At 41.7% G+C, this 26,673-nt stretch overlaps 1 protein-coding gene across 9 annotated transcripts in view; it reads right to left on the bottom strand.

The window, feature by feature from the left end:
• The window catches only part of Stk33 (serine/threonine kinase 33), a 179,627-nt gene that overhangs the window by 78,885 nt on the left and 74,069 nt on the right, over positions 1 to 26,673 (bottom strand). For 2 of the 9 annotated variants that reach the window (NM_001432629.1, NM_001432637.1), the window contains 1 exon segment: positions 6,313 to 6,368. The gene's annotated coding sequence lies outside the window, so the exon portion shown is untranslated. 9 annotated transcript variants of the gene reach the window in all.

Below are 26,673 nucleotides of genomic sequence, written 5' to 3' on the forward strand. Positions count from 1 at the left end.
GCCTGAATGCTGCCATCCTGCCTTTATGATAATTGACTGAATCTCTGAGCCTGTAAGCCAGCCCCAATTAAATGTTGTCCCTTACAAGAGTTGCTTTGGTCATAGTATCTCTTCACAGCAGTAAAACCTTAACACAGAAGTTGGTACCAGGGGTGGGGTATTGTTGTGATAGGCCTGACTATGCTTTTCTTTGGAGGAATGTAGATTTGGGAACTTTGGAAAGCAGTGCAATGCTTTAAGTTGGGCTTAATGGTCTATCCTAGTAAAAATATAGAAGACTTTGTTGCTGTGTATGACTTGAACTGTGCAGATCTGGCCCAAGAGGTTTCCCTGAAGAAGAATTTCCAAATGTGGCTTAGAGACTGTTTTGTGGTATTTTGGTGAAGAATGCGGCTACTTTTTGCCCATATCTGTAGAGTCTGTCCATGTCTGAAGAGTCTGCCTGAGGCTAAGGTGAATAGACTCAGATTAATTGCACTGACAAAGGAAGTCTCAGAAATTCCCATCATAGGCTTTATTTTCTGGTTAAGTCTCATGACGATGATTTTAAACAAGCATAGCAAGCTTAGAAAGAAAAACCAGGAAGTGAAATGGCACTGAATCCTATGTTCAAGGAGATAACAAATTAGGGGAGTGGGGCTTTGGGGCAAGATCCTACCCAGCTAAATTTAGATCCAGGCATGGCGGTGTACACTTTTAATTCAAAGAAATAAAGCTAAGCAGATTTCTGACCTCAAGACCAGCCTGAGACAGAGCAAGTTCTAGGTGAAGAAAAACTTAAATCCAAGCATGGTGGTACAGACCTTTAGTCCCAGGAAATAGCCATGCAGATTTCTTAGTTCAAGGTCAATCTACAGAGCAAGTTCCAGGACAACCAATCTCAGGCAGTGGGGGAGTTGAAAAACAGAAAATTGATAATAGAATAAGGGATGGGGGCAGGGCATGTTCCAGCCCCAGCAAGCAGCAGAACATGTCAGCTTCAGCCATGTGTCTCAGGCTTTAGAGTTAAGAATAAAAGGGACTACTGGGGCAATTCATGCTGGTTAGGGGAAGCTAAGAAATTAGTGGTGATTAAGAAGAAACCAGTATCACTAAGGTGAAATCTTCTGGCAACTGTTTTCTGAGAGAACAAAGAAACTGTGTTCCAGAGACAGCCAAGGTTGTACCTCATGTTGCAGCTGTAATGCTAGACTCATCTAGGTGGTACTGGTTTTAAAGGCATGAAGAGGTCCTAAAGAGCAGTTGAGGTTTGTCACTGTAAGAGGCCATGGAAGGCCACTGGTGAAGGTTCAGCCTCAGTTGCAATTGATGACCCAGGATTGAAGGGGCCATGCAAAGGAGTTGAGGCTTGGCACTATGAAGGGAGCCTATGAGAGGCTAGTAATGCCTAGTTGTAGCAGAAGACCCCAGTGAATTGGAGATGCCAATATCATGGATGATCATTGAAGTTGCCTTAGAGACCCCAAGATGTTCAAGATGCCAGAGTCACAGTCTATCTGCTCAGGAAAGCTGTTAACAGAGAGTGAAACCAGCCCAGGAGAAAGAAGTTTCTTACAGTCAGCAAAGAAAAAAAAATGAGTTGGAGGTCTGAAGACCACTTTGACATCAGACGTGGAGATGCAGAGTTTAGAGTTTGCCCAGCTGGTTTCCTGTCTTGCTTTGGGGATTACAGTTAAGAGATTGGATGAATCTCTGAAAAAATCTTTTAACTTTGGACTTTTAACATTGTTGAGACTACTGTAGACTTTGGGAACTTTTGAAGTCAGACTAGATATATTTTTACATTATACTATGTTTAGGTATGGCCCCCATAGACTCATGTTTGGACAAGCCTATGGGGGCCAGGGAGTGGAATGTGACATCTGTAAATCTTGACCGAGGGAATGGCACTATTAGAAGTTGTGACCCTATTGGAGTAGGTATGTCACCCTGGGTGTGGGCTTTAAGACCCTTATCCTAGTTGCCTGGAAGCCAGTATTCTTTCTGCTAGCAGAACTCTTAGCTCCTCCTGCACCATGCCTGCCTGGATGCTGCCCTGTTCGTGCCTTGAAGATAATGGACTAGACCTCTGAACCTGTAAGTCAGCCCCAATTAAATATTGTCCTTACAAGAGTTGTCTTGGTCATGGTGCCTCTTCACAACATAAAACTCTAACTAAGACAGACCCTAAGTGACCCTGATGAATTATTCCTTTAAAATACTGGAAAGATGACATGTTTGTATTTTGAGTTTTCGGTTATATTCTTAATTTTTTTCCTTTCAGACATGTCTATTAGTTTTTAAGATGAGATGCTCATTTCATAAAATAAACTGGGAACCTTTCCATGTTGCTATGCTTGATATAACACCATATTGCATGGGAGTCACCAGGTCTACAGGATTTTATAAAAAGGTAGTTAGTTGTTTATCCAATATTTATTCTCCCATTCTTCCTTACTAACAGAATCCTGGTTTAGTTAGAGGTAGCAATGTGCTCCTTAACATCTTAGATACCTATTTCTTTGCCTTAAGAATGAATAGCTATGTGAATTATACAATATTGTCACCACTGCTCTCAAAAAAAGATGTTTTGAAGAGTAGAGATGGCTTAGTAGGTAAAGCACTTGCCATGCAGGTGTAAATACCCAAGTTTAGAGCCCAGAACCCACATATATCCAGACCTGGTAACGCATATCTGTAACCCTAGTTGTCCTACATCCAGATAGGAAGTGGAGAAAGATGAATCCAGGTAAGCATGAATGCCAACTAGCCTAGCATAGGCCATGGTAAACAAGAAACCATCTCAAGTAAGTAGAAAGCTGTTGACTTCCCCACATGCACATATGTAGCACATATGTGCCTCACTAACCCCAAAAAAGACAACACAGACACACAAGCATTTGAGAAAAGAAACTACATATTCTAAAACCTTCATGAAAGCCAGAAAAAAATGCTAAGCAGGCAGTCAATAGAAAACTTTGATAAAGGAACAAAATTTAAGATCTGTTGAATCAAATAAATGGCCCCATTACTACCTCTCAGGCTTGGTCTTATAGCCCACTTTGCTGCTCCTGATTATACTCGGGGTTTTGCCTTCTGCTTCCTTGGTGAGGATATAACCTTCTCAAATTGCCATTTGCTTCACTGTGGCTTCTGTTCATTCAGAACAGAAGGTCTGTGCCCTTGATCCCCTCCCCTTCTTTAATCTCTTCAAAATATTGATTATATCACTCAGGGAGTGTCACAGCAGAGTTCATTTCCACATTTAGTGAGTGTGATGGTTTGAACAGGTTTGGCCCCCATAAATTCATGTGTTTGGATGCTTGGCCATAGGGAATGTGTAGCCCAATTGGAGGAGATGTGGGCTTCCTTGTTGGAGGAAATTTGTTGCTGTAAACAGGTATTGTGGACTCCTCTGCTCAGACTCTGCCCAGGCCAGGAGATAGAGCCTCCTCCTGGCTACCTGTGGAAGACAGTTGCTGCCTTCAGATCAACATGTACATTTGGCTTCTCCAGCACCATGTCTGCCTGCATGATGCTGTGCTTCCCACCATGATGATAATTTACTAAGTCTCTGAACTGTAAGACAGCCCCAATTAAATGTTCTCCTTTATAAGAATTACCTTGGTCATGGTTTCCCTTCACAGCAAGTAAACCCTAAGACACTGACTGGGTGATTTTCATACAACCTTTGGAGCACAGTACTCTAGCTCCATTCTATCTAGTTCACATAACCAAAGTCTTACCATGGCAATGTCCCACACAAGAGGGAAGGGATTCTATTAGTCAATCTCATTTGTGAATGAAAGTAAACAAATTTTAAGGCTATACTTGTTTTTACACAATGCAATCTGTGACACATATTCTAAAATCATTTAGAAATAATAAACACGTCAGTCCAGTAAGTGCAGCCTTTCATCAAAGCAGTGAGGAAACTACTTTTGTTGTTCAACCTGACAATGGCAAGCGTGGAGAACAGCACATGAAAAGTACCCTCCAGAGGGACAGGGAGGGCACCATGGTGAAACAATAGCTGCACAAGCCTGGAGTCCTGAGTTCAATCCCAAGCACTCACAGAAAAATCCAATTCGAGCTTTGGAGAGCAGAGACAAGAGGATTCCCAGGGCTGGGTGGCCCAGACAGCCTAGTTTAATCAAAGAGCCCCAAGTCCCAGTGAGAGACCATATCTTATAAACAAACAAAAAAGTCAATGGCTCCTGAGAATAACACCCAAGGTTAACTTCTGGCACATACACATGTATGCACATTTACTTATACACACACACACACACACACACACACACACACACACACACACACACACACACACACCAGAGAAAGAGAGAGAGAGAGAGAGAGAGAGAGAGAGAGAGAGAGAGAGAGAGAGAGAGCGGCAGAGCAATCTTATAAATGCTTGACTTCATTTTCAAGTACATGAAGCAAGACAAAGATAATTTGGAATGTTCCTGCATACATTTTGTGAAATTATTTTACTTCAGACCTAGAAGAAAATGTTTTGCATTACAGGATAAATATAAATCCTGTAACCATCAATGACTCAGAGCAATGGAATAGATCGTCAAATAACAGCTTTTATGTTCAGGCAAATAGTGCTTTTTCTTGGCAGGTGTAGAAAAGTCCCATGTCAAATGCATAAGGCATCACACTATGGATGTGCTAATAATGATAATGCTATGGCTTTTAGCTTTTAACAATGAGAAGCAGAAACTTTTTATAGAAGTCTATGAAATGATTTCTAATGAAAAGGCCTCCTTAAATTGTAGCTGGGCTTCTTCTCATTGAACCCTACTCCTAACAGTGTCTACAAGGGGTGAGGAGATGGCTTGGTGGGCAAGGCACTTGCTGTGCAGGCATGAGGGTCTGAATTCAGGGCCTCAGCACCCAAAGCCAGATGCCCTTCCTGTATCTGTAACTGGTGCTGGGCCGTCGGGTGGCCCAACAGTCTATCGCAATGACAATGACTCACTCAGGTTCTCAAAACAAAGTGAAAAGTAACTGAGGAAAACACTCTAAGTAAAACTCTGGACTTCACATGTGCAGGCACAGGTGACCATACCCACATACTCAAGAATATACCATGACCAACACACACACAGTCACATACACACACACTCACATACTCACACATAATACATACACATACACTCACTCAACACTAACACACTCAACACACAACACGCTCACACAATACATACACATACACAGTACATACACATACACAGTACACACTCACAACACACACACACACACAAGCTTCTGCAATCATTGCTTTTTGCATTGCATTGTTGTTGTTTGTTTTTGTTTGGTTTGGTTTGGTTTGGTTTGGTTTGGTTTGGTTTGGTTTGGTTTGGTTTGGTTTGGTTTGGTTTGGTTCTTATGGGTACTTCCAGTACTATGTTGAACAGAAACGGTGAGAGAGGGCTAGTTAGGTGGCTCAGCCAGTAAATCCTGGTGATCCGAGTTTGATTCCCAGGAACCATGTAAAGATGAAAGGACAAAACACCCCGTGCCCCTCCCCACCCCATGCCTCTCTCTCGCGCGCTCTCTTACACACAGGCACTCACACTTAGAAAATAAAACTTAATTTAAAAAGCAGTAAGAGTGAACATGCTGCCTTGTATTTCACTGTAAGGAAAAGGTGCTGCTGCTTAGCACTGCTTACATCCGTACAGTGTTTCCATGCCTTTCCTATGCTGAAAAGTCTCCTTCTATGCCTCAACTGTTGAGATTTTTTACCCAGAAAGAAATAATGATGAACTTTTGCCAAGTGCTTTCTCTATATCAAAGGAAATGATGATGTGGCTTTTAACTTTCACATGTCAATGGGGCGGGTCACAGTGATTGGTCGGAAAATGTTAAGCAAGCTTTTCATGACAAAGGGATTCCCGTGGTCAGCATGGGCATGTGTTACTGAGTTCAGTCACTACTGCTTCAGTGAATTCTTTGCATCAGTATTCAGATGCAGTGGTGTATAGTTTTCATACAGCATTTTGTATAGCTTATGTATGAAGGTGATATTGGTGTAATAAAATCTAAAGGTATGTTTCTGTTTTGTTTTGTTTTTTAAGAGTTTAAGAACTCATTGGCAATCAAAGGGGGTCCCAACACTGAAGGGGAAGTAGACACGGTGTCATCCATAATCAAGAAGCTATTTGCAATTGATACCCACGGCAAAAGGAAAATCAGTTTTCTTCAATGGAGTGTCCCTGGTGCACACTCCAGGGGAGACCCCGTGCACAGGGATAGTTGACCAACCCAAAACACACACTCTATGGTTTCTGTGGACTTTCTGTTTCATTCTGTTTGACTTACCATATTGGTCCTTTTGCTTGTTGTTTTAATTTTCATTTTTTGTGGATTTGTGGGGTCTTTTGAAAGGGAGAAGAAAAAGACCAAAGTTGAGTTAATAGAGAAGTGAAAGAAGCTGAGGGCAAGAAACATAATCAAAATATATGAAACATATTTTTAAATAAAAAAGAAATATTGGTGATGATTTTTCAGTGTTTAGTAGAATTTAGGTAGGGAGTTATCTGGTCATAGACTTATCTTTTTGGAAGGTTTTTAATTACTTGTTCAATTTCTTTATTTTAGCCCAATTTAAAACTGAGTAAAAGGTCTGAAGAAGTATTTCTTCAAAAACAAGACATAAAAATTGCCAACAGAAATATGAAAAGATTCAACATCAGTAATTAAAAAAAGAAATAAAAACATGAGCTATCATTCTACACCTATGTGAAATGTAACTGTTTGAACATGCAATGTCTCTTACAGGCTCCTCATTTGAATACCTGGTCTCCAAATGGTACTATTTTGGTAGTTTAGGAAACCTATAAGAAGAGACTGAGAGGAGGAGGTCAAAGAGAATGGGACCTGGTTTATTCTCTGCTGCCTGCATGCTATGATGTACACAGCTGTCTGCCATAGCACAATGTCTTTCCCAAACACATAGAGACAAAAAAGCTATGGACCAAACCCTCTGAAGCCGTGATAGATGTTTCTCCCCCTAGGTTGTCCTACCAGATATGTTGTCATAACAACACAAAGCTGACTAACACAATCCATAAAGAAATCCACTACTTTAAACAGACAGACAGACAAACAAAAAACAAAACAAACAAACCATAAAAGTTTGGTTAAGGAAATTACCCAGTTAGTAAACCTGAATTGAGGGCTTGAGTTCAATCCTCGGGCCCCAAGAGAAAATACTAGGCATAGTGGTGCAGGCTTGTGATCACAGTGCTAGCAAGGCAGAGACAAGAGGATCTAGACTAACTGGTAAGTTTAAGGTCATTGAAAGTCCCTGTCTGAAAGGAAGAGGATGGTGTTCCCCAGGATGACAACTGAGAGTGTCTTCTAGCCTTTGCAATCATGCAAACACATAGCCACTAGAATATCCCAGATGCCAGAGAAGTGAGGAGGTCTCAGGACCCAACAGCTATAACTTTAGCCAAAATACCCAACAAAGGGAAGATAGAACCTGTAGAGACCACCTCCAGTAGAGAGGCACAGCCCTCAGTTGAAGGATGGGGCCACCCACCCATCTCAAAAATTTTAACCCAGAATTGTTCCTGCCCAAGGGAAAGACAAGGACAAAAAATGGAACAGAGACTAAAGGAAAGGCCACCCAGAGACCACCCCACCTAGGAATCCATCTCATCTGCAGACACCAAACCCAGACACTATTGCTAATGCCAAGAAGCATCTGCTGACAGGAGCCTAGTATGGCTGTTCCCTGAGAGGTTCTACCAGCACCTGAGCAATACAGATGCAGATACAGCCTACCACTGGACTGAGCCCAGGGACCCCAGTGGAAGAGCTAGGGGAAGGAGCTGAAGGGGATTGCAACCCCATAGGAAGAACAACATCAACTAACCAGACCACCATGAGCTCCCAGAGACTAAACCACCAACCAAACAGTATATGTGGAGGGCTCCAGGGCTCCAGATACATATGTAGCAGAGGATAGCCTTTTCTGACATCAATGGGAGGGGAGACCCTTGGTCCTGTAGAGGTTTGATGCCCCAGTGTTCGGGGATGCTAGAGCAGTGAGGTAGGAGTGGCTGAGTGGGTGAAGGAGCACCATCATAGAGGCAAAGAGGAGGGGGGATGGTGGGATAGGATGGGGGGTGTGGAGAAGGGGGATATCATTTGAAATGTACATGAATAAAACGATTAATAAAAAGTGTGCAGTCATGTACATGAAGATGTACACACACGTATACTTACACATATTTTTGTTAAGACAAGCAGTAATAAACTCTGCTAAGGAAGGGAGCCCTAGGACACCACTGGTGTAGACTGGTGCATACAGTAGGACAGGGAGTAGGGTATGAAGTTTCTAAAGAAATTAAAAATAGAATTATCATACATGCCAACAATGTCTCCTCTGGGTACATAGAGATGAGGTCACAGCTCTTAATGATTTCTACTGACTCTGCACTTTATGATACTATAGCATTATTCACAACAGCCAATAAGTGAAAAGGCTGAAATGCCTGCTGAAGGGCAAGAGAATCAGAAAGTCTGATAGGTGAATATGACTCAGCTTAGGAAGGAAATCCTTTTCTTATCAAGTTTAGCATATCTGGTTTTATGTCAAGGTCTTTGATGCACTTGGACTTAAGTTTTATGTAGGGTGATAGATATGAATCTATTTGTATTCTTCTACATGGAGACATACAGTTAGACCAGGAACATGTGTTGAAGAAGTTTTCTTTTTTACCCCACTGTATAATTTTGGTTTCTTTGTAAAAAATCAAATGTCCATAGGTGTGTGGATTTACTTTTGGGTCTTTTATTCCATTTCATTGATCAACATTTCTATTTTTATGCTAATAACATGTGTGTTGTTGTTACTATTGCTCTCTAGTACAGCCTGAAATCCAGGATTGTGATACCTCAGGATGGTCTTTTATTGTTCAGGGTTGTTTTAGCTGTCCTGGGTATTTAATTTTTCCATATGTGGTTGAGTATTGTTCTTTCAAGGTCTATAAAATATTGCATTGGAATTTTTATGGGAATTGCATTGAATCTGTAGATTGTTTTTGGTAAGATATCCATATTTACTGTTAATCCTACCAGTCCATGAGGCTGCCTTGTCTAGTCTCAATAGGAGAGGCTGCCACGTCTTATTGTAGCCTTATATGCCAAGGCTGGTTTATATCCATGGGAGACCTCCATTTTGCTGAAGAGCAAGGGAGGAGAAGCAGAAGGGGGTAGGGCTGGAAGGAGGGAGGGAAAACTGCAGTCAGGATTTAAAGTAAATTAATTAATTTTAAAAAGAAGGAAATCCTGCCATTTGCTACAATATGGATGGATCTAGAAGATGGTATTCTATATGAAGTAAGCCAAACACTAATATTCCCCATACATGTGGAGTGAAAAGCAAAAGGATCTCAAATATACAGACAGAATAAAATGTTTATCAACACATTGTCAGGAGAGGGAAAATAGGCAAATAAAGTTAACGGATATGAAGCAGATGTGCAGAATAAACAAGTCTAGAGATCTAATGCACAGTGGGATCTAAAGATAATAAAACTGTGCTGTATTAGGAATCTGTTAAAATAAGTCACTTTTAGTTGCTTCTTTCACAAAACAACTACATAAGATAATAAATGTTAATCTGCTTCACAATGCTGTGTTACTATTGTGTCGTAATTCTCATATATATGTATATATATGTATATACATATATATATATATATATATATGTAAGCGAATAATGCTTCATCTTAAGATGGATGTGGAGCTCTAACAGCAGTAGTTCCTCTGGCTTTGTTCAGACAGCATTCCCTCCGTGTCCACCTGTCATCAATAAGTCAGCGTCACACTGTCACCCACACTGACTCAGCTTTGCAGTCCTTGCTCCAGCTTTCTATTTGCCTGGTAACATACAGGTGCTCTGCTTCTTACCACAGTGGTTCTGAATGATAGACTGAATAGAATCAGTACAGACAGAATTTCTGGACAAGAACTAGATGTCAAAGTTAACTTTTTGGTTGGGGAAGTGGCTAAATTCAAAATGCATTAGTTTAACAAAAGCCAAAATAGGACAAATGTTTATTCATATGCATTTCTTTCCCATTTATAAACTGATCTGACAGAGTTATTAACAAAGTAAATCATATTCTAACCAGTCCAAATGGTATTCATATTTTAGAGGCATAAAATTAATCATCGCAAACCTTTCTTTATGTAAACAAGTAGACTAATAGATTTATCTATAGAATCATGACATTATGTTCAAGTGAACATAAATATAAAAAGATCTATTAGAAGCCAAAGATGGTTCTGATACAATGTTTCCTTGGGTCCACAAAGACCAGACTATGTAAGAATAAAATAAAGCAAGTAAAACAAGTCCAAATCCTGTCTGCATTTGACTAATGATGAGCTTCCTTTTGGCTGAAGATATTCCCTTCATTTTCAGAACCAAGCCAAGTCAATGGAACATTTCTGATACTAAAAATCTCTGAGTTTTTATTCAATCATAAAAAGGTTTCTCACATATTGGCCCTAGAAAATACACTTACAGCAATTTCTGCAAGAAAATGAACACAAGAATGGTTTTATGAGATATAACTAGCTGCAATTTTCTTTGCCAAAAGCAATTTTTTAGTTTTCTTTGGTAGGGCTGTGTCTACAAGAAACCTAAACAGTCAGTCAATTCAGTCAAAAATATGTCTTATTCAAACCAAGAAGAAAGGCCTTTGGGCTGCCTGACCGTATGCAGAACGACTGACTGACTGACTGCTCGCTCTTCACTCTGCACTGTCTGGCATGCTCAGAAGCCTAGGGAGGAAGGAGCTTAACCAGGACACACTCTCACATCTACAGACACCAGCGTGACCACCATCGCACTGAGGGCGTGGCTACAGAAACTGTCTTATAAAATTATTTGTAATATATTTAAACTTTGCATTGTTTGGGGGAATTTTTTTAATTAGTTAATGGAGGGTTGGAGAGAGAGCTCAAAAGCACCTGCTATTATTCCAGGGGACCTGGGTTCGGTTCCCAACACCCACATCAGGCAGCACACATAACTATAACCCTAGTTTGAGGATCCAATATCCTCTTCTGAGCTCTGCAGGCAACTGCATGTATATGGTGCACATACATGCACTGAGGCACACATAGATACACATAAGTCATTTTTAAATTGTAACTAGGGGAGGTGAGCTATTAGTTGTTGTATTGTGCTTTGTTTGTTTATTTCTATTTTGAATCACATAACACTCCCGACTGATTAAGCTACAAAATGGAGGACAGTCTCAAATGTGGTCCCTGACTGATAGGTAAAGGTATTATTCAAGAAAGCTTGGTGGGGCTGGAGTGACAGTCTATACTGCTTTTCCAGAGAATACAAGTTCAGGTTACAGCATCCATGTCAAACAACCACCAGAACTCCAGCTTCAGGAGATCTGAAACCTTCTAGATTCTGTGAACACCTGCACTCATAAATGCACATGTACATAACAGATACAATTTAAAATAAATAAATCTTAAAGTTTTTATTTAAAAAAAGAAAGCTTGGCTTAAAGAAGCTGGATAAAAATCTCTCTCTCTCTCTCTCTCTCTCTCTCTCTCTCTCTCTCTCTCTGTCCCCGCCCACACACACTAAGCACTCGTAAAAATCTGAGTGTTAATTTTATAAGAAAGCTAGAATTACAAGTCATCCATGTTGAAAACAAACAAATAGCAAAAGCCATCAGGGAAAAGAGGACATTGTATAAGGTAAGGACTTCTCAAAGTGAATGCTGAGAGCTTCTTCATGAAGCTAAAAAAGACTGGGCACAAAGGATTAGACCTCTCTAGTGGAGGAAAATATGGGAGAAGCTGAAACCTAACATGGCTTCCTAACATTCACCTTTGTCAACCATGCAAGGTAGGATATCTCAGTCAACAGAACTGCTAGAGTAAAGGCAGGAAGGCCAAGTGGTTGGTAAGCCAGAAAGGAGATCTTACCATCTTGAGGTTCCCTCTCTCCCTAAAATGAATTGTCCTTTTAAGAGTCACTTGAGATGCAGCAACCAGTGAGAAGAGTGGAAAGCAGGAGAACTCGCCTCTACAGAAGTCTCAATATTCCAACGGAGATCTTACCACCTGCCACAGACCAAAGCAGTTACAAGGCCTATGTTTACTCAGCCAGTGTGAATTCACCTGCAGCAAAGCAGTGACTTTAGCTTTACCATGTGGGTCAGGTGGCAGTAAGATGGAGAAGGGATGAGTTGAAAGCTAAGAGGTGTGCTAAGAGGTGACCATGCTAGAAAAGAAATGGAGAAAGATGAAGAAACTGAAAGAAAAAAAATCAGCCCACTTTTTCTTGTCAAATCAAAGAATAATGGTTCAGTAAGTAACAGTGGCTCAGGAAGGAAAGGTACTTGCTGCCAAGCCTGAAGTTTAACCCCAGCAGCCACATCATAGAAGGCAAGAACCCATGTCTTGATCTCCACATACATGCTGTGGCATGCCCACATCTACCCACACATACATATATACACATATGTAATAATTCTAATTTTATTATATTGAAAAAGTATATAGATATTATTAATTTAAACATACAATATAATACTTTGTGGTCTCTGCCTGTCATCTGTATATTGAATGTTCTCAGGAGCACTACAAGAGAGGAACTTCCAAAAAGCAGCAATTTTCCATGAAATTACTTTGTTGGCTAAGAAAATGCGTGATGTAAGGCCCCAACTCAGATGTGGGAAATGCATTCTGACCCTCAATATCATGATCAAATATGAAAAGCATAGCTCAGAGAGGTCAGACTACACAAATGAGCAACACCTAACTGCCTACAAGACACCAACAGATGCCACAACCACTTTTAGGGAAATAACATTAATACAATGTGACCAAAAGCAAACACTACTTCTCTGAACTATCAGCCCTTCCAAGCCAGAAACCGCGTCCTCTTTAGCTTGTTATCTGATGCTGAGCAGGACACTTCCATTACATACAGTGATAGACAGTGATTCAGCGGTAGGAACTGAATTCAGAGCTTGCAAACACAGCACACATTATGACATACATGACACCGCTTTATGACACGCAAAGTTAAAACGAATGACACCCCTTCACCAAGAACACTGCACCATAACCCAGCCTGTTTCATTTTGACATTGTATTCCAAAGAAAAATGACCCAAACCCTAAGAAATCATGTTGCAATCAGGTTGAATTTCCACCTGATTCTGAGGTTTCCTCTCACACTACATTCTCACAATAACCATAAGAATTCTGCTCAAGACTTGTCTTTCAGGCATCTAGAAGAACATAAGAGATACATTTCTTGACCTTTTTTTTCTTGCTTTTTGTTTGGTTTGTTAGAAAGACAGCAAAAGAACATAAAGTTGGGCAGGGAGGTGAGGAGAATCTGAGAGGAACTGGGAGAAGAGAAAACATGATCAAAATACAGTGTATAAAAATTTGTCAATAAAAATTAAAACCCCAAGGTACAACAGTGGCATGGTTGTGGGGGCATGAGGTGGAGGGTGAGGTGGAGGGTGAGGTGGGGGGCGAGGTGAGGGTGAGGTGGGGGTGAGGTGGAGGGTGAAGTGGAGGGTGAGGTGGGGGTGAGGTGGAGGGTGAAGTGGAGGGTGAGGTGGAGGGTGAGGTGGAGGGTGAGGTGGAGGGTGAGGTGGAGGGTGAGGTGAGGGTGAGGTGGGGGTGAGGTGGGGTGAGATGGAGGGTGAGGTAGAGGGTGAGGTGGAGGGTAAGGTGGAGGGTGAGGTGGAGGGTGAGGTGGAGGGTGAGGTGGAGGGTGAGGTGGAGGGTGAGGTGAGGGTGAGGTGGGGGTGAGGTGGGGTGAGATGGAGGGTGAGGTAGAGGGTGAGGTGGAGGGTGAGGTGGAGGGTGAGGTGGAGGGTGAGGTGGAGGGTGAGGTGGAGGGTGAGGTGGAGGGTGAGGTGGGGGTGAGGTGGAGGGTGAGGTGGGGGTGAGGTGGGGGTGAGGTGGAGGGTAAGGTGGAGGGTGAGGTGGAGGGTGAGGTGGGGGTGAGGTGGGGGTAAGGTGGAGGGTGAGGTGGAGGGTGAGGTGGAGGGTGAGGTGAGGGTGAGGTGGGGGGGAGGTGGGGGTGAGGTGGAGGGTGAGGTGGAGGGTGAGGTGGAGGGTGAGGTGGAGGGTGAGGTGGAGGGTGAGGTGAGGGTGAGGTGAGGGTGAGGTGAGGGTGAGGTGAGGGTGAGGTGGGGGTGAGGTGGAGGGTGAGGTGGAGGGTGCGGTGAGGGTGAGGTGGAGGGTGAGGTGGAGGGTGAGGTGAGGGTGAGGTGAGGGTGAGGTGAGGGTGAGGTGGGGGTGAGGTGGGGGTGAGGTGGAGGGTGAGGTGGGGGTGAGGTGGGGGTGAAGTGGAGGGTGAGGTGGGGGTGAGGTGGAGGGTGAGGTGGGGGTGAGGTGAGGGTGAGGTGGAGGGTGAGGTGAGGGTGAGGTGGAGGGTGAGGTGAGGGTGAGGTGAGGGTGAGTGGAGGGTGAGGTGAGGGTGAGGTGGGGTGAGGTGGAGGGTGAGGTGGGGGTGAGGTGGAGGGTGAGGTGGAGGGTGAGGTGGGGGTGAGGTGGAGGGTGAGGTGGAGGGTGAGGTGGGGGTGAGGTGGAGGGTGAGGTGGGGGTGAGGTGGGCAGATGTACTGTTTTCTTATTGGATTTCAGGTCTGCTCAACAGAAGGGAATCCATGCTTGGTACACTAAATCTGTCCAAAACCCATGAATGGCAGTATGACTTGAATGAGATATGTCTCCATGTGCTCCCTGTTGATGGTGCTCTTTGAGAAGTCTGTGGAACGAACCTTTAGAAGGCAGAGTCTGGGTTCTACAGCCAGGTCCCATTTCCTGTTCTCTGTTTCCTGTGTGAGAATAAAATGTGACCAGTCTGCTACCTGACTGCCAGCGGCTTCATACTCCTGCTGCCATGCCTTTTCCACCATGGTGAACTATGCCCCTCTGTTTTTTTTTTTTCTTTTTTTTTTTCAAAGCTGGGGACCGAACCCAGGGCCTTGCGCTTCCTAGGTAAGCGCTCTACCACTGAGCTACATCCCCAGCCCCACTATGCCCCTCTGAATTGTAAACCAAACAATGCTTTCGCTTCCTAAACTTGGTTTTTGCAAAGGTATTTTATCACAGTAACATAAAAGTGAGGAATAGAGATGCAGAGGTCATAGGCCTTAGGCAGAGAGCCTACTGCTGTCTCCTGAGCGGTGTGTCATCAGCTGCAAAGTACACACAAACAGAAGCAAAGGGCAGTGGCTAGGAATCAACTGCTGGACTGAGAGAGACACGGTTTTGATCCAACCTCTATCATCAGGTCAGTTCTCCATTTATAGTGGAGACAATAATCCTAGCCAGCTTATGGAACTCTTCTAAGGATTAACTGACAGTTGAAATGCCTCACATTTGACCATTTTCTTGTTTTAAAGATCATTATTACTTGCACTACCATAGCAGATTCCATGAGGTGCACGTGCACACACACACACACACACACACACACACACACTTTTTTATTTTATTCATTCTTTTTATTTATTCCTCTCTCAGATACTACATCCTGACTGCAGTTTTCCATCCCTCCAAGTCTCTCATCTCCCCTACCACCCTTTTTTCCTCAGACCCATCCACCTTATCATCTGCTCTCAGAAAAGAGCAGGCCTCCCAAGGACAACCACCAAATACAGCATAACAAGCTAAAATAAGACCAGGCACATATTTTTACATCAAGGCTGAAGGAGGCAACCCAATAGAAGAAAAGAGTCCCAACGGCAGAGTTAGAGACAACCTCTGATCCCACTGTTAGGAATCTCACAAGAACACTGAGCTATACAACCACAACATATATGCAGAGGACCGAGGTCAGAGTCACACAGCCTCCTTCATCTCTGTGAGCCCACTTGAGTCCAGATCAGTTGGTTCTGTGGACCATGTTCTTGTGGTGTGTGCTTGATCCCTCTGGTTCCTCCAATCCTTCCTCCTCCCCCTCCACAGGACTCCCCAAGTTCCACCTAATGCTTGGCTGTGGAACTCTGCATCTGTTTCCATCAGTTTCTGGATGGAATCTCTCTGGTTTCTCTGAGGAGGATTATGCTAGGCTCTGGTCCCAGCACATCCTGCAGGCATGACAAACTATAGGTTAAAAGTTTTGTGCCTGAGTTGGTATCCAATCCCCATGAGGCACATCTTAAAATCATGGGTTAGAGTTCACATGAAGAACAAATCAAGGAGAGACTCCCCAACAACAGAGCAAACAAAGGGCAGAATAGTAAAAGAAAACAGCTTTCATTTGAGAGCAAGATCAAAAGGGGGGAAGATTTGTGTCTTGGTTGAAATAAAAAGGAAGGAGCATTTCTAAGAGCGGTTAAATAATGGTATCTTCACAAAAATCCTACTGGGCACCAAAAGAGGGTATAATAGTGAAGCCGGCAAGCATAGCGAATAGCTTAGCAACCAGGGACTCCTCTTAACTTGGGCTATACACACACCTGTCCCCTTACAATACATTTATTAATCTAGGACCTTAGCTCTTAGTAAGTTCCTCTTTCCTCCAACAATTGTCAAAAACACCCACTTTGTGGACAGTTTCTATTCAAATGTATTCTACATATGTCTGGGTATGAAAGTAAGGGGGCCAATATAGCCTATAGTAATTTTGGGTGCATGCACAATAAGGTAAACTGTGTCCTCTGGGTGTTTAAGGGCAATTCCCTATTTACCATCTTAAGCCTATGCGTAATTGGATCTGTGTATGACTAAAGTCAGACACATTATGGGAAGGATATACACAGAAAGCAAAAGTTCTGTAACCCAAACCTGCCATTCAAAATACACAACTGCCCTATTATATCTCTGAACAACCAAAGCCCTCCTTCCTTTAGACCTATAAAAAACCTTTACAACAACCTCTAGCCTTTGCATAATCTCTTGCTCAAGTGGCCAGACATCACTCTTGACAACACATCTGATGAGTACTATGGCTTTGCTTTTGGAGAGTTTCTTTATTACTTTGTAATTTGTGTGCACTTTTATTTAAATTCTTTGAATAAGATGCCAAGAACCTTCAAACACACAGTCCAGGTGTCAACCACTGTTAACAGAGGAACTGGATATACGGCCCTTGTTCTGAGAGAGCTGCCATGAAGAAATGGCTGCGGGAGCCTAATCTTGAGGCAGTGTATTCATCCCTGACACTAATCAATCAGACTTGCGTGAACAGAGTGGCTAATGATTGTCTACAGTAACCTTCAGCAAACAGAAGCTCAGCAGTAGAGTGCCTTCTGAAAATACAGACATTCAAAAGTTCAGAGACTAGGCGCTAGCTAGCACCATCAGTCCAAATCTATTGCCATATGAATACATTATTATTCAGTGACAAGTTCACTGAAGCCAACATTTCAGTGCCATAAAATACATGGCTTATTTCTAATTTGTGTCAAAATAACACAAAAAAAAATACCAAAGGAAGAATTCCCCTGTAACTTTCATGATAAAATATTAACTTCGTTGTTTTATACACATCCCTATTTCAAATTCAGCATCATTGTCAATAAAGACACATCAATCCTAAGCAATGTGCTATCATTTGGGAGTAAAAACTCCACGGTTCTTAAACCAAACATGAACATTAAATACCACAAGTTGTCAGAAGCAATAATTCCATGTCACATGCACAGAAATTGAAAAGCATTTGCTGTTGTTAAGGGAAGAAGAAACCAAGCTTCAGTACTAGACTGACCAGGACTCAGATTGCTCAAGGGCCCTTAACCCACACACTCTCAGCTGCACCTACGAGCCTGCACAGCAGAGCTGTCACAAGGGCGTAATGCAGGTAAGATCCTGGCACAGTCGGTGCTCTCAGTCAATGGAGGCATTTAGTGCTCCCATGCAGCTCTACCAAAATCCAATGAAGGCAGCAGCAGAAAACATTCAACCAGTTTTAGTCTCCAAACCTATGCTCTCCATGGATTCTGGTATACAAACTGTCATCTAATGAACGAATAGCAAGTTTAGAATGCAACTTTAGGGACGTCTGCTCTGGCTATGTGCAGCTGAGCTGCAGAGGAAATGCTTTGTGATCTAACCCACAAGCAACTTGTCTTACGCTAAATTAAAAATGCACAAGGCACTCAACTCTCACATTTATAAGAATTTTAAGTTTTAAATATGTAAATGTTCAATATGAAGGGTAAAATTTTAGCTTAGCTAAGACCACAGATTATTAAATAAAAACTTTTGCTAGTGTATATTGTAACTTAACCACTGATTGAGAAGGAGTACTATGCAAATGATTTGTTTTCAGGGAAAGAAGTCATCAATCCACAGATTCATTTATCTGATTAGTTTCTGAAGCCCTGCAATGGTACTGAAAACCATGTGATTGAAATCAATAGAGCACACCATTTGCAGACACTGTTGCCCAAAGAAAGGCAATAAGCCTTGGGCATGCTATTAATATGATTTTACTGACAGCTTCAAATTTTTTAAAGGCAACTGAAAATAAAGAGGCTTTCTCTTTGGGAGCCAAAGGATGTTTCTCTTCAATTAAAAAGAAACAATCATTGTCCTTTTACTGTGATGATTCAAATGTCCTCTGTAACATTTGAAGGGTAATATTGATATTACACTTCTTTTTATCCATTAATTTATTTAGTCACTTTACATCCTAACTACAGCTCCCTCCTGCCAGTCCTCCCCTCACACAGCCCCTTGCCTCCATCCTTTCTCCTCTGAGAAGTAGGAGGTACCGCCTGGTACTAACCCACGCTGGCACCTCAAGTCACTGCAGGACTAGGCACATCCTTTCCCACAAGGCCAGATGAGGCAGCCCAGTTAGGGGAACAGAATCCACAGGCAAACAACAGAGTCAGAGTAAGTCCCTGTTCCAGTTGTTGGGGTGGGAGCACCTACATAAAGGTCAAGCTGCACATCTGCTGCACATGGGCAGGGCAGTGTAGGGCCAGCCCATGTATGCTCTGGTTGGTGGTTCAGTCTCTGAAAGCCCCCAAAGGTCCAGGTTAGCTGATTTTCTTTTACTTCCTGAAATAACTGTTGGGCATATGACAACTGTCTGTATTCATTGCAGTTTGAGAGACTGAGACAGAGGATTATTTGAGCCAGTCATTTGACACCAGTCTGGGTAACAACACAGAAAGACCCTGTCTCCAAAAAAACCAAACAAAAGCAAAACAAAACAACAACAACAAAAAAAAAACTACACACACACACACACACACACACACACACACACAAAGGATAATCCTGATTGAAATTGATTGAAATTAAACTGAAAGCCACTTCTGTCTGTCATATCTTTATCTAATTTCATATCCTTTTTAACAAATAAAATAATTCTTTAGGAAACAATGATTACAGATTTATTTATAAAAGGCCCTTACAAATCAATATAAAAATCCAAAACTCTGAGCCCCCAGATCTCTCCTCAAAAACTAACCAAGCTCATGCTTTCCATGTGCTGATGATGGACTGATATCCTTTGGATAAGCTCTTCATCCAAAGGGTTTGTGTGAGCTGGAGGCCTACGTTTGGTAGCTTTTCCCAAATGCACAGTGGCTGTTTAAGGAAGTTGAACTGGAATGTGGGCATAGATACTTTTCTGAAAAGGAAACTATAGGGCTGGGCACAGCAGTGCACACCGTTAATACTCGGGAGACAGAGGCAGACAAATGCATCTCTGTGGATCCAATGCCAGCCTGCTCTATATAACAACTCTAGGCTGGGGTTATATAATGAGATTTTGTCTCAAAAAACCAAACCAAACAACAACTTCAGAAAAAACAAACAAAGAGAAACTACAAAATATCATCACGTTTCTTGTCCCTGATGTATATATTTATTTACAGTACAATCTAGATAACTGCCAATATACCTTTATAAGTGGAATAAATGCAAATAATTTTCTCTCTCATTTATTCTCCAGGTTCAAGACAGATCCATTGCATTTCTAAACCCTTCTCAAACCTACCAGCTGGTTATTTGGGTGTTTTGTGTTGCGGCGTGATGTGTTGTTGTTGCTGCTGTTTCTTTTATTCCATGCTATAGCACTATCATCTTGTAGCTCTCTTGCAAGGACTTTCTAATTAGTCATCATGACTGCACCTCAGGCCTCTCGTTCTAACCAGGGGACTCAGTGACATTCGAAGCTGATCATGTTCCTTCACTCCCACCAGAACCACCTCTGTCAGTCCCAACAATGCTAAAGCACATTCCTATGAGGTGTGCCTTTCATTTTTGACACACAGAGTTGCAGAATTTAATGACTGCCCTGAGGGACTGAAGTCTTGCTTTGTTCCAATATTTTCTTGCTAGGTCCCATTTCTCCGTCTTAGAATGAGAATGTTACTCTCCGCATGATGGAAGTAAGCAGTTTTCTTGTTGATTTTCCAAAGGCTTATAGATAAGAGTATGCCTTGACTCGACGCCCCAGTGTAGAGGAATGCCAGGGCAGGGAGGCAGGGGGGAGTGGATGGGTGGGTGCGGGAGCCCCCTCACAGAAGCAGGGGAAGGGGGATAAGGAGAACGGCCACAGGAATACCCCAAGTCACCTTCCCCACCAGGAGCAGAGATCTCTCTGAAACCATGAGCCTAAACAAACCTTCCTTCCTGAAGTTGTCTCTGTCAGGTTACTTTGCCACAGCAATGAGAAAAGTAGCCAACAGATACAATAATGTATCCAAATATATGTGCCATGGGGGAGGGGTCCTAAAAGAGGAGAAAGAAACAAGGGGCACGGATAATGTTTTAAGAAATTATCAAAACTTTCAAATTTAATGGAAAAATGATGTATACATCAAGGAATCTTAACTCCAAGAAGCATAAGCTAAAATAGGCCTCTGAAGCAGGAAGATTGTAAGAGCCAGAAAACTGAGAGATCTACTGCGAAATGGTATCTTCTAGAAATAGCTACTTAAACAAAACAGAACAATAGAAATATCAATGGACATGTTTACAAGGGGCCCCATGTCCTGGAGTTCCCCCTCCCTCCAGGCAAAGAACTACAGGCAACTCTTGACTGACTGAAGAAGGAAAATTACCATCTCCAGGGGATGAGTCCCATTATTGGCTGCCCAATGCAGAGTGGTCAGCCTTTAAACTACATACTCACAAGCAAGTAAATGAACTCAGTAGGTTGTGGTGCCTGTGTGTGTGTGTGTGTGTGTGTGTGTGTGTGTGTGTGTGTGTGTGTCTGTGTGTAACAAACATAATCAAAGAAAAAAGGGTATCAACTTAAACATAGAAAGGAAAGGGAGGGGTTTGAGGGAGAGTTGTTGGGAGGAGTTGTGGAGGAAAGGAGGAAGTGATATAATCTATTTCAACTAAGAATATTTAAAAAAATGAATACTCCTACATACTATAAACGAAACTGTAAAAAATTAAGACAAAAATTTAAAATCAGCAGGAAAGAAGCAACGTATCATATACAAGGACTTCTCAGTATCCTAATAAGATTCTCAATAGCAACCACAAAGGTCAAAAGGAAGTGAACTGACAGTAAACGTTCCGAAAGGAAAAAACAAGGAAATTTGCCAACAAAAAATTCTAAATGCAATTATCACTCAAAAGTGAAAGACAGCTAGTATACTAATAAGTCAAAAATATAATACACACACATTCATACATACAAGTACACATATCCTTTTATTAATTAAAAAAAGAAAACTCACACTGAATTGAGCATGATTTTAAAGTGATTATATCGTGTGATGAAGTGAGGTGTACTTGGGAATACAGAGTTGATTCAACATATAAAATTCAATGTAACAACTATATTAAATGCACATGTGTAAACGAACATGGCCATATTGACACATGCAGAAAACACTTGATAAGCCAATATCCTCTCGTGACAGGAACACTCAAGACAGTGGTAACAGCAGCGTGCTTTCTCAACTGACACAGGCAGCTGTGCACCTCTGTCAGCTGTGTGCCTCACAGCTAGCATGCTCAGTGCTGAAAGACTGGCCTCTCCCTTACGGTCAGGAATGAGACAAGCCTATCTACCCTTACCACTTCTGTTTACAACTGTGCTAAGATCTGTATCACTGGGTAACTCGTCCACAAAAGAGAAAGCATCTAGATTATAAAGGAATAGACAAAGAGTCATCTCTATCTGTAAGAAATGGCATGATCTTGTACACATAGGAAAACCTAAGGAATATACATACACAAGCTAATAAATGGCATCAGGTTACAGGTCAGAAGATCAACATACAAAAGAGCTCATATTTCTGTATACTGGCAAGAAACAAAAAGAAAGTGAAGTTAAGAAAGCAATTTAATCTAACAGTATTTAAAAGCAAGAATGACCAAAAAAGTCTGGAATGCTGAAAACTATAAACTTTGCTGATAAAAATTGGATAAGCAAATGGAAAGGTGTTTTTCTGCATATATTGGAAAATTTAGTATTTCCCAAATTTATCTGTCAATTAAACATGATCCATTCCAAATTTTCAAATATCTTTCTATAGAAATTGATGAAATAAGCTTAAAATTCATAAAAAATATAAGAAAACCCAGAATAGCCATATAAATCTTAAAAATAAACAGGATAAAATGAGCCAGGTAACTTTAAGGCTAGCCTGAACAACAAAATGATATGCTCTTTTAAAAATGAATTTGGAGAGCCATACTTTAAGATGTCAAAACTATAATAATTAAACTAGGACCAGTGATGCACACCTATAATCCCAATTACTTGGGAGGTTAAGATAAAAGAATCAATGGTGCTCACCTCTTCCAAAAAAAAAAAAGAAAGAAAGAAAGAAAAATATAACCTAGTAATTCAAACAGTAGTGTGGTACTGATCATTGGCACGGGTAGACATACCAATCAACAGAGCTAAAATTCCAGGACTATATCTATACATATGTAATGAATCTTTTCAACATGATACCAGTTCTATAAGGAAAGAACATAATTAGTACTGAGACAACTGAATATGAATCTCAACCTTAAATCACACTTACAATGCAAAACAAGTCAAAGACCTAATATAAGAACCACAACTTCAGAATAAATATGGTGATAAATCTTGCTTGTGTGTGTACATGCTTGCATGTGCAAGAGAGAGAGAGAGAGAGAGAGAGAGAGAGAGAGAGAGAGAGAGAGAGCAAAGGCTGACACTGGATGTCTTCTACAATTGTTTATTCTGAAACTGAAACTTTCTAATTCAGCTAGACTATCTATCTGGCCATTGAACTCTAGGGATCTTCCCACCTCTACTTCCCCAGTGGTGGGATTACAGGCACACATCGCTATACTTGACGTTTTGTTGTTGTTGTTGTTGTTGTTGTTGTTGTTGTTGTTGTTGTTTAACATAGGTGTTGGGCATCAAACTCAGGCCCTTGTGAGCAAGCACTTTACCAACAGAGCCATTTTCCCACCCTCAGTAAATCTTTGTAACTTTTGATTAGTCAACCATTTTTTAGATCTGACACTTAAAACATATAAGAACCAGACAGGAGAAATAGATAAATGGGGTTTATCAAAACCTAAAACATCTGTGCTCTGAAGACCACTATCTAGAAAGGGAGAAACTAATTCAAACAACTGAAGGAAATATTTGTAAATCCTACATTGAATTGGGGTCTAACATACCATGTGGCTCAGCAATGCCATGCCTGGAGCAGGGGAACTGGAAATCTTACTCACACATATCCTTAAACAGGAATGTGCACAGTGGCAGTGTTTGTGACTGCCAGAACGTTAGATCCATCTCCAGGGACGGCCTGCTGATGAACAGATCAACGAAATGTAACCTCATAGACCAGAATGTTATTTAGCCACTAATATCGGTACAAACCTTTCAAACAGCCATAGACAATATGAGTACACGTATAAGTAAGCAAACCCACAAGGACAAAGAGTTGATGAAAGACTGCAGGACAGCAGTGTGGCATGCCCCACTCTGCTCCCTGAAGTTACCTGTGCTAGGTACAAGGGGAGCAGTAACCATGTCAGAGGGGAAGTGACTGTTAATGGGTACAAGCCTGCTTGGTTAGAACATAGTGATAGTTGTATTAATACAACCACAGAATTGCACACTTAAAAGGGTAAGTTATCCGAAATGTAAGTTCCACCTAAATTTTTTAAATTTAAGGTATTCCTAAACATTCACCAATGTTAACATAAGCAAAGTGGTGAGGGTTGGAATGGTTCAAGGATCCTGTGGGAAATAAGTCTCAACAAGATTGATATTAAAGGAAGGAACAGAACAAGAGCCACACCCCATGCTGACGGACAGCTTCTTATGTAAGGACTCACGCATATGCATAATCTGAGCATGGGACAGCAGAAATGGTAACTTCCAAGACACCAAGAAGAAGGGAGGAGAGCATGAACACAAGTGAAGAAAGGACGGAAGCAAACATTTCTCTTAAGGCCAGGGTGCTCCTTGGAGCTATACCCTCCTGGGCTGACTTTCTAGTGTAATTGGATGCATCTTAATGGTGTCAAGTTGGGTTTCCAGGCCTTCCTGAAACTGTCACTCAAACAAGATAAAGGAAATACCCAGTTTGTCAAGCCCTTGCCTATCTCAGAATTGATCACTTTGATAAGTGGATCCAGTACTCGATATTAAGGTTTGAGTTGTATATCCAAAATATACAAAGAACTCAAGAAGTTAGACCGCAGGGAGACAAATAACCCTATCAAAAAATGGGGTTCGGAGCTAAACAAAGAATTGACAGCTGAGGAATGCCGAATGGCTGGGAAACACCTAAAGAAATGTTCAACATCTTTAGTCATAAGGGAAATGCAAATCAAAACAACCCTGAGATTTCACCTCACACCAGTGAGAATGGCTAAGATCAAAAACTCAGGTGACAGCAGATGCTGGCGAGGATGTGGAGAAAGAGGGACACTCCTCCATTGTTGGTGGGATTGCAAACTGGTACAACCATTCTGGAAATCAGTCTGGAGGTTTCTCAGAAAATTGGACATTGAACTGCCTGAGGATCCAGCTATACCTCTCTTGGGCATATACCCAAAAGATGCCCTAACATATAAAAAAGACACGTGCTCCACTATGTTCATCGCAGCCTTATTTATAATAGCCAGAAGCTGGAAAGAACCCAGATGCCCTTCAACAGAGGAATGGATACAGAAAATGTAGTACATCTACACAATGGAATATTACTCAGCTATCAAAAACAACGGCTTTATGAAATTCGTAGGCAAATGGTTGGAACTGGAAAATATCATCCTGAGTGGGCTAACCCAATCACAGAAAGACACACATGGTATGTACTCATTGATAAGTGGCTATTAGCCCAAATGCTTGAATTACCCTAGATGCCTAGAACAAATGAAACTCAAGACGGATGATCAAAATGTGAATGCTTCACTCCTTCTCTAAAAGGGGAACAAGAATACCCTTGGCAGGGAAGAGAGAGGCAAAGATTAAAACAGAGACTGAAGGAACACCCATTCAGAGTCTGCCCCACATGTGGCCCATACATATACAGCCACCCAATTAGACAAGATGGATGAAGCAAAGAAGTGCAGACCGACAGGAGCCGGATGTAGATCGCTCCTGAGAGACACAGCCAGAATACAGCAAATACAGAGGCGAATGCCAGCAGCAAACCACTGAACTGAGAATAGAACCCCCGTTGAAGGAATCAGAGAAAGAACTGGAAGAGCTTGAAGGGGCTTGAGACCCCATATGTACAACAATGCCAAGCAACCAGAGCTTCCAGGGACTAAGCCACTACCTAAAGACTATGCATGGACTGACCCTGGACTCTGACCTCATAGGAAGCAATGAATATCCTAGTAAGAGCACCAGTGGAAGGGGAAGCCCTGGGTCCTGCTAAGACTGAACCCCCAGTGAACTAGACTGTTGGGGGGAGGGCGGCAATGGGGGGAGGGTGGGGAGGGGAACACCCATAACGAAGGGGAGGGGGGAGGGGGATGTTTGCCCGGAAACCAAAGAATTATTATTAAGTATTAAATAAATTTTAAAAAGAGTAAAAAAATAAAAAAAGTAAAAAAAAAAAAGGTTTGAGTTGAATGTTCTACTTCTGAGGTGAGTCTTTCTAACTCACAAGGAAAAGGTGGTTCCCCTAGAGAAAAACAGAAACCATTAACAGAGAAAGAGGAATCAATTCTAGGCAAGCATAAACAATAAAGGTAGTCTTAGTTTTTGCCTGTGTTAAAAAGGGTTGCATTTCACTACTTATGAAAGGAAAATTATTCATTTGTAGAGAATTAATGAAATTTTCTATGTAGATTATAAATGTTCTCCTATAGCCAGCACTTCCACTTCTGGGAATCAATACTATAGAAATGCTCATGAATGAGACATTTACTGAACTATTGTTTCAAACAGTAACATGGAGGCAGAAGCTGGACCTCTACCTATAGGAAATGGGTTAGTAATGTTAGTAATTTATTCGTGCTGCTGGATAAAATTATTTAAAATATGGGCATATCAAAAGATCTCTAAGAAATTGGTTTTATCTTGATATTATTTTTTGAGTTAGCATACAGTATAACAAATTCCACTATGACAGTTTCATGTATATCTTGTTCTGATTCATCCACCTTCCCTTTCCCATGGTGCTGACCTCGTCTGCTGATCTGCCTCCCCTCCTTAAGGAGCCCTTCCTTCTGCCTTCTTGTCCATCTCCCTCTTCCTTGGGTATTGTCTTCCCCTCCATAGC

The sequence above is a fragment of the Rattus norvegicus genome, chromosome 1 (genome assembly GCF_021556685.1).
Source record: "Rattus norvegicus strain SHRSP/BbbUtx chromosome 1, alternate assembly SHRSP_T2T, whole genome shotgun sequence".
Classification (NCBI taxonomy): Eukaryota; Metazoa; Chordata; class Mammalia; order Rodentia; family Muridae; genus Rattus; species Rattus norvegicus.